Source organism: Bidens hawaiensis, unplaced genomic scaffold (genome assembly GCF_021521415.1).
Source record: "Bidens hawaiensis isolate Kalapana, Puna unplaced genomic scaffold, B.hawaiensis_p1.1 tig00000657_1, whole genome shotgun sequence".
Taxonomy (NCBI): domain Eukaryota; kingdom Viridiplantae; phylum Streptophyta; class Magnoliopsida; order Asterales; family Asteraceae; genus Bidens; species Bidens hawaiensis.
Genome location: NW_027491039.1, coordinates 2,623,218 through 2,632,899, shown reverse-complemented (window position 1 = coordinate 2,632,899; position 9,682 = coordinate 2,623,218). Strand labels below are relative to the sequence as shown.

At 33.4% G+C, this 9,682-nt stretch overlaps 1 pseudogene across 1 annotated transcript; it reads left to right on the top strand.

Moving 5' to 3' along the window:
* The first annotated feature begins 2,455 nt into the window (after positions 1–2,455).
* Positions 2,456–9,439, top strand: LOC143530520 (phospholipid-transporting ATPase 1-like; annotated as a pseudogene). The gene is made up of 7 exons (XR_013134867.1): positions 2,456–3,938; positions 4,360–4,666; positions 5,020–5,695; positions 5,790–5,913; positions 6,889–7,107; positions 7,968–8,426; positions 8,982–9,439. The product of XR_013134867.1 is annotated as a phospholipid-transporting ATPase 1-like (transcript).
* The last annotated feature ends 243 nt before the right edge of the window (positions 9,440–9,682 follow it).

The window sequence follows — 9,682 nt, the reverse complement described above, 5'->3', positions numbered from 1 at the left end:
ACACAATTCAAATAAATAAATACAATCAATTAAATTTAAGTTTGTCTTCAAAACCCTATGGTCTTTCTAAGTGTCCGTTTTTCAACTCAGGCAACCTGCATATACGTAGAAAATGAAGTTTGTCAACAACACATGTTAAGTGAGATGATCACCAATTTTGAAACAACAAATAATATATATATATATATATATAGATAATGGATAAATGATAAATGATAAATACGCAAACCAATCTATGTGGTAATAACCAATCAAACCTTACCAAACCAAAATCAAGTATATTCATGTGCCAATGAATCGTTGCCAAGCGAATCGGGCATTGATTACAATGACTAAATTGTCGGTTTACCTTCGCCAAGCGAATCGGGCTCCGGTTACTAAGACGGTCGTATGATCATACTAATGAGAACCCTATACAAAAGGAGATATGTTGGACCTCTCCGAAACGTTATCAAATAAACAATTAAACATGTAGCAATTAGCAAATAACATTCAACAGATAATCACACAATGATTATGTTTGCAATTTTGTGTATATAGAATAGAAAATATGAGTAAGTACGCATATGTCCCAAAACGTTAGAAAACAGTGTATAAAAAGGGGAATGATCAAACTCACCTGATCAATTAAGCCAAACGGAAATGTATATGACTAGGAAAGCGGAAATCACGCTCTTCGAGAATTACCGACAAGAATCCTAATTAAATAATATTATGAGTGAATTATAAAAGATGTAATACGTATAACGAATTTAGGATTTCGATGTGGATTGAGTTACATTGACGATTTGTACGTTTATGGATTGAATGATTGCTCTCTAAAGATTATAGTTATCATTTAATTATAAAAATTCATTGGTTGTCGTATAATTGAACTTATAAATAATTAGTTTGTCGTATAATTATAGTTTCGATGGTAAAAATATAATTGGCACTTTTAATACATTAAATACGTTTATTATAGTTTGTTTAAAACAAATAATACATGTATGTATATACACACACACGTATTCATACAAATACATAATAAATGTAGGTAAATTGATAAAGATGTTTTAGCAACGATAAGCCTCAATATTAAGGTCGGGTTTTTAAATAAAATAGTAATGATTTATTAATAATATATATATATATATATATATATATATATATTAATATAACCCTTCCCACTTGAAGAAACCTTGGAAACTTTGTTTTAACCATAGATCAACTATAATCTATGACCCATATTAAAGTTGTTTACTTTGATTGTATCATCTAATAAAATAATGTTAAGAAGGACAAAGAAGGGCATTTTAGGCATCCAAATTTATTAATCTCTCCTCCACCTTTTAAATTCCTGCATATGTCGCAATCAAACATAAATGGTCATATCAAACACTACCATCTATTCATATGTGTAAGTGAACATAACAGCGTTTTTATCTTTAAAATTATCTTTTGATCATATAATATACAATTATATATCTCATTTGGTTTGTAAAGCCACACGTACATAACCCAGACCAACAATTTTTAATATACAAATGTAATTTATATATTTCAAAGGTTTAAACGTTACGTAAGTTACATATTAAAGTTTTAATAAAATAATTTACATATTAAAAATTATATAAGTTACATATTTTAAAATAATTTACATATTTTAAAGTTTTAAAAAGTATGGTAATTTACATAATAAAAATAATTACATATATTATTAAGTTTAAAAAATTTTGTTAATTCACATAATGTAAAGTTTGACAAAGTTTAAAATATGTTAATTTACATTTTTAATACAATTTACATAATTTAAAATATGTTAATTTACATTTTTAGTACAATTTACATAATTTATATATTTTAAAGTTTATGAAAAAATATGCTCACATTGAATATGTTAATTTACATGATTTAAAATATGTAAATTTACATTTTTAGTACAATTTATATAATTTATATATTTTAAAGTTTATGAAAAAATATGCTCACATAGTTTTATGCTCGTTTAAATTTTTAATAAACGAACATAAGTAAAAAAAATAAACATGTCTTTGTTTTTGTTTATTTGATAAATACATCACGAAATACCAATATTAGTTGTGTTCATAACATGAACAGGACTCCTTCCTAAGAAATAAATAAATCTTGATTGATGTCGAAACCATTATTATTATTATTATTATTATTATTATTATTATATTGTATTGTTGTTAAATCTCACCACACACTCTCTTTGTTTCTTTCTTTCTTTCTTCTAAGACTGACTTTTTCTTTCGTTGACAGGACGGCAATTCTTTTGTTTCTGGGATCCATGGCTGCACCCACTACCACACCCACCCTTTTGTTCATCAATCATCTATCTCAACTATAACTAGTTCAACCATCCTTGATGATCTGCACTCTCTCTCTGAAATTGAATTGAAGATAAAGATAGAGAAGAGATCGTGGTGGGTGATGCTGTATTGATTCAGGTATGAGTTTAGATGATGATAATCAGCAGTTATCACCTGATACTTTCCAAAGTGCTTCTTCCCAGATAGACCTCGACTCCAAAACCTCCTCGGCCGATTTGGGATCAAAGAGACTACCGCATGGATCTCGACAAGGCGACTCCGAAAGGTTTAGCATTTCAATGTCAATGTCCCATAGAGAGATTGATGATGCCGATGCAAGGTTGGTGTATGCAAATGATCCCCTAAAGACCAACCAAAGGTTTGAATTCGCGGGCAATTCCATTAGGACCGCTAAGTATTCTGTTTTGAGCTTCTTGCCTAGAAACATATTTGAGCAGTTTCACAGAGTTGCCTATATATATTTTCTTATTATTGCTATCCTCAACCAGCTTCCCCAGTTGGCCGTCTTTGGGCGTGGCGCTTCCATCTTGCCTTTATCCTTTGTTTTATTGGTTACCACCGTTAAAGATGCTTATGAGGACTGGAGGCGACACCGGTCAGACAGAATTGAAAACAATCGCATGTCATATGTTTTAGTGAATGACACGTTTCGTCAGAAAAAATGGAAAGATATTCAAGTAGGCGAGATTGTTAAGTTTTCGGCAGATGACACCATCCCTTGTGATGCTGTTCTTCTTTCCACAAGTGACCCCACTGGGGTCGCCTACATTCAGACCATAAATCTTGATGGTGAATCGAATTTGAAAACCCGTTATGCTAAACAAGAAACCCTTTGTAAAGTTCCTGAAAAAGACGTGATTAACGGATTGATCAAGTGTGGGAAGCCCAACAGGAATATATATGGTTTCATGGCTACTTTGGAGATTGATGGAAAACGCTTATCACTCGGACCATCTAATATTGTGCTTCGTGGGTGTGTGCTTAAAAACACTAATTGGGCGGTAGGAGTGGCGGTTTATTGTGGCAGAGAGACCAAGGCTATGCTCAACAGTTCAGGGGCGCCATCAAAAAGAAGCCGTTTGGAGACGCGTATGAACCGTGAGATTATCTTGCTGTCGGTTTTTCTTGTTGCTTTGTGCTCAGTTGTATCCGTTTGTGCTGGTGTTTGGTTGAAACGATATGAAAACGAGCTTGAAGTGTTGCAATTTTATAGAAAAAAAGATTATTCTGAACCGGAAGTTGAGAATTATAACTATTCTGGTATTTGGATGGAGATATTCTTCACTTTCCTTATGTCAGTTATTGTGTTTCAGATTCTGATCCCAATTTCTTTGTATATATCAATGGAGCTCGTGCGTGTTGGCCAGGCTTATTTCATGATTAGAGATGATAAGATGTATGATGAGTCATCAAACGCTAGATTTCAGTGTCGGGCTTTGAATATTAATGAGGATTTAGGGCAAATAAAGTATGTATTCTCGGATAGAACAGGTACATTGACAGAAAACAAAATGGAGTTTAAATATGCAAGCATTTTTGGTGTGGATTATAGTGGGGAGAAAACCAACTTCGAAGGCGAGCAAAGGGGATACTGCATTCAAGGTGCTACATAATTCTATACTGATGTTAACTTAATTGCAAATTTACCCAACCCAGAACTAAAATTGCATATATGACCCCCCTTATTGAAATTTCACATAATGACAAAAATACCCTTTTAAAGTTAAAACACCCTTTCAAAATCTAGTATTGCTCATTTTGATGGATTGTCACCTTTTTTTTTCCTATGATTTTCATTCCAAAAGCTTGTCACATAAAGGAGTAGGTTATACATAGACAAAAGACAATAATAAAAAAAGGCCAAAAAAAACTTAGACAAAAATGAAAAAAGATAGAAAAAAAAGCTCATTAGCAAAACATAAAAAAACAGGAAAAACCAAGAAAATAATAATAATAATAATAATAATAATAATAATAATAATAATAATAATAATAATATTTTAATGTTGCTATCTGGTTTTAGTGAATGGGCAGGTTTGGAGGCCAAAAATGAAGGTAGAGGTTGACAAGGAGTTACTTCAACTGTCAAAAGCTGGAAATGATACAACTACCGGCAAGCATATTTATGATTTCTTTCTTGCATTGGCTGCTTGTAATACAATTGTGCCAATTGTTGTTGACACATCAGATCCCGCTGAGAAGTTGGTTGATTATCAAGGGGAATCTCCAGATGAACAGGCACTTGTTTATGCTGCTGCTGCTTATGGTTTTATGCTTATGGAACGCACTTCGGGTCACATTGTTATTGATATTCAAGGAGAAAGACAAAGGTATGTTGGCAAAATTTACAACTTTGGCTTAGTTCAGAGTTTTTAGATTGTTACAATAATATAGATTATATAATATTATTAACGCAATTAATCATTTATCAACAAATTGCCAAACAAATTGATCAAATTTGTTTGCGGGTCAACCCAAACCAACCTATTTGACCCCACCAATTTGGCCACATCATTTCTTGAAGATTGAGTAAAGTGATATCTTTCAAAAGTATGCATCTTTAAGTTCTCTCTAGATTTTAAAGCAGGCCCTTTCAAGTCGCTTTATATGGATATATATTTGATCTATTTTTAGATTTTCTAGATTCTAATTTGATCAACAACTACCTATCATGACAGCACAGGTTTAATGTTCTTGGAATGCATGAGTTTGACAGTGACAGAAAGAGGATGTCAGTTATATTAGGATTCCCCAATGGCTCTGTAAAAGTCATTGTTAAGGGTGCAGATAATTCCATGTTTAACATCATTAATAAAACCTTAAACTTGGATACGATCAAAGCCACAGAACACCATCTCCAATCATACTCATCCATCGGTTTAAGAACCCTAGTTGTTGGAGCACGGGAATTGAGCGTCCCCGAGTTTGACCGATGGCAATCTGCTTATGAAACAGCTAGCACTGCTGTAATGGGTCAAGTCGGTTTGCTTCGTAAGGTTGCGATTAATTTAGAAAACAGTCTTGAAATTGTTGGTGCATCTGAGATTGAAGATAGATTGCAAAAGGGTGTACCCGAAGCAATCGAGTCATTAAGAAAAGCCAATATGAAAGTTTGGGTTTTGACTGGTGACAAACAAGAAACTGCGATTTCGATTGGCTATTCTTCGAAGCTTTTAACGAGTGACATGAATAAGATAGTGATCAATAGTAACTCTAAAGTGTCGTCCAAAACAAGTTTGGAAGATGCTTTGGTTACTTCTAGAGGCTTCTTAGAGTCTGATGGTGATACAAGTTCAGTTGCTTTGATTATTGATGGAACGAGTCTTGTGTATATACTTGATACTGAGCTTGAAGAGCAGGTGATTGGTTAATAATACTCTTGAATACACACAGTTTCGTTTGTTTTAGTTTAATCTTCGTATTTTGAAATTTTGGTTCTTTTTTGTCTTTTAGCTGTTCCATTTGGCCAGTAACTGTGCCGCGGTACTTTGTTGTCGCGTTGCTCCTTTGCAAAAAGCTGGGATCGTGGCACTGATAAAGAGAAGGACAGACGACATGACTCTTGCCATTGGGGATGGTAAGCATTGTTTCTTGCCAATTTGTTTTGGGGGGTGGGGGTCGAAAATGCCCCTGTTGTAACGGGTCATCCTATTATGCCAGGTTGACCCCTCAGCACAGTGTCATATTTTAGCAGTTATAAATTTAAATCTTTAAATAACATTATTATTTACATATATATACTTATACTGAGACAGGTTCAAAAGGGAACTTCAAAAAAGTGGGGAACTTCCATTCCCAGTCCTTTATCATCTTCCTCCATTTTACCATGCACGCTCAATCACCTACATCACATCATTTTTGTAAGGCAAAAATAAACCTTTCATAAAAAAATTTAAAAAATAATTATAAAATTATAAAACCAAAAAAACGCAAAAATAAGAGTAAAAAGAAATGAAAATGTTTATCTAGCATCCCTTCTTAAAGAAAAGAAAAAAAAAACTCGGTTTAGCCTTTGGGTTGTTTAATTTTGCTTTTAGGGTTAGGTTTTTTTTTTTGGAGGAAAGGGGAGTGGGGGGTTAGGTTTTTGGGGGGTGGTGGGTGGGTTTAGGTTTATGGAGGGTTTTTTGGTTTGATGAGGTCACATGAGATGTAGAGGATCAAAGAACACAAAAGGTGCACCATAAGGTTAAATGGATGGTCTAAGCACATTATCACACATATGTCTACACGTAAGCAAGTTATCACCTCTATGTATGTGTGTATGCATGTATGTATGTATGTATGTATGTATGTATGTATGCATATATATTTGGGAGGTTGTATGCATTAAACTTGGACTGTGGGGACTTTTATTCTGTTTGACTCATTTATGACAAAAACACAACCCAGATTAACCCATTCATCTTATGAAGATTTAACTTTAATCTTTGTAAACTTAAAAAGGTTTTATTGAATCTGCATTCCGGCATCTGACCTATAAACTCAAAGTTCATCTCTTTTTCTTGAAAAATTGTGGACGTTGATAAATGTTTGTGTTTGTAAATGTTTGCAGGTGCGAATGATGTTTCAATGATCCAAATGGCTGATGTTGGAATTGGAATAAGTGGGCAAGAGGGTCGTCAAGCGGTGATGGCATCTGACTTTGCAATGGGCCAATTTAGGTTTTGGTTTCTCTGTTGTTAGTCCACGGGCATTGGAATTACCAGCGCATGGGTTATATGATCCTCTATAATTTTTATAGGAATGCAGTCTTTGTCCTTGTCTTGTTCTGGTAAGTCCAAACAAAATCATTAATATTTAGCTTCTTTTTTTCTTCATATTGTAATTTTTTTTGCTTTCTCCTAATTGCATTTCGTCTGTTACACAAATTTTTTTAATGTATATTTGATATTTCTCTATGGTACCTTCAAAAGGGATGTTTGATGAGATTTGGAAAATCCATGTATTTTCGCCATTCAAGGTGAAAATGGGCGGGTGGGCAAAATGGCTCAAAACGCGTTTTGTTTGATTTTTCTGTTAATGGTTTGTGTGTGAAGTATGATTACAAGAAGGTAAATATCATAAAAAACCAATGTTCTTTCTAATTTTTCTCAAAAAAAAATCCCTGAGTTTTTTTTGAACATTAAATCCCTCTGCACGTTACATTTGAACGAAATTGCTATTTTTCTTAAAATAAACTGGAACCGATACGCTCGGTGGTTTTGCTTATGTGTATATATTTTTTTCTTACTGCCAATATATATCTTTTATCCTAGTTATTTAAACCATTTTGGATGTAATGGTTCCAAGCTGTTATAAATAGATTCACAGTTTTGTTCAAATTTATCATGTTAAGGGACTTTGATGTGCAAAAAGTTGTTTAGCGACTTTTATGAGATGAACAGTATGTTGGCTTTTATGTATTTTCCCTTACTAAAACTATATTGTTATGATTTTTTGAATAATGTTGTTTAGGAGGCTGTATGCATAAAAGAAATCCCTTTCGACCCATTTGACTTGTAACTTTTTTTAGTTTGTCATTTAACCCGTTAGAGATCAAAATTGTGCCTCGAATGGCGTATTTCCATATGAACGGGTTGACATTATCACTTCTAGGGTTCGGTTTTCTAATATGTACATGAATCTGTCCAGGTACGTTTTGTTTACAGGCTTTACTTTGACCACAGCTATAACCGAATGGAGCAGCGTGTTATATTCTGTACTCTACACCTCAGTACCGACAATTGTTATTGCAATTCTTGATAAATATTTAAGCAGAAGGTCTCTGTTGGCTTATCCTCAGTTATATGGGGCCGGTCAACGACACGATAGCTACAATTCAACATTATTTTGGCTTACAGTTGCTGATACATTATGGCAGAGTATAGTTGTATTCTATGTTGCCCTTTTTGCATACTGGAAAAGTGACATTGATGGTTCGAGTTTAGGTGATCTTTGGACCCTTGCGGTTGTTTTTCTGGTCAATATTCACTTAGCCATGGATGTTATTAGGTGGACTTGGGTTAGCCATGCGTCCATTTGGGGGTCGATTGTTGCAACTTGCATCTGTGTTGTTATCATTGATGTGGTTCCCGTGTTACCTGGTTACTGGTATGTATATATAACCTTTTAGTTGATTTGTGTTTACTAGAGGTTATGCCAACTAGTGTGGTATTCATGATTACAAAACATATATTAGTATAATAATAATAATCTAACGTTTTGATCGAAATGATTTTGGAATGACACTTTTGGTGGCTTTTGACTTGGTCAACTCGTTTGACTCATTTCCTTTGAGACGATAATAATTTAATTTAATTTAATTTTTTGTTTGACCTGATTTTATTTTCTGTGACCTCAATAGACACACTGTGGGTGTTCTTTGGAAAATATTTTTCAAAGAAGCCTACTTTATTAAACTGTACCAAAAATCTGAAGAAATCATAACAATTTGGAGTTGAAATTTCATTTGTTTGACCTCAAAAAGTGAAAGGTTGTGTCTTTCCTTTGTAATGTGGCCTCCGCATTTATTTAGTGTTTTTGTACAGTAAATGAATACAAAATAATAATAAAGTATTTAAAATTCCAGGGCATACACATTTTATACATACCACATATAAAGGCTATAAATATTATTTATGAAACCTTTTGGATTTATGATTGTAGGGCAATATTTGATCTTGCGAGCAAGGAATCATTTTGGATTTGCTTACTTGGCATTCAGATAGCAGCGGTTGTCCCTCGGTTTGGTATAAAAATGTTCATACAACATTGTAGACCTTCTGATATTCAAATAGCAAGAGAAGCCAATAAGTTTAGAAATTCAATGGAGTTGACCGGTCAAGAAATAGAAATGAACCCATCTCGAAGATGACCCGTTTTAATCTTGTTCATTTCAACTTTTTATTATTTTTATTTTTTTGTTAAATCTTTTTCTTCACATTCTTTAGGTTAATAGAGCAACCAATTGTTCTTTTGCTTGCCAAAGGCATTAGCTGTGTACTGTGTTTAGGTTTGTATTATTGTATATTGTTATGCTATTATTTATGACCCGAAATCGGATGCATGTTGCATCGATTTGTCGTTTGAAATTTGTCTAAACATGAATACAGGACTCTGTATGTTTCGGTCTCTATCAATGAAACCGTTTACGTAACTTTACAAGCTTGTTGCTTACATATTATGATGTTTTACACACTGGATGCCATATTGTCGTGTTTTAATTAGTTGCTTTGATTTTGACCCGTTTTGGATGAGGTTGGTTAGATGGGTTAATAATATCAAAAATGTCAAAGTGGAATTCATTAAAAAAAATTAAAAAGTAGTGATTACGTCAAAACAGAAGACAAACGAACGTCACTACCCAT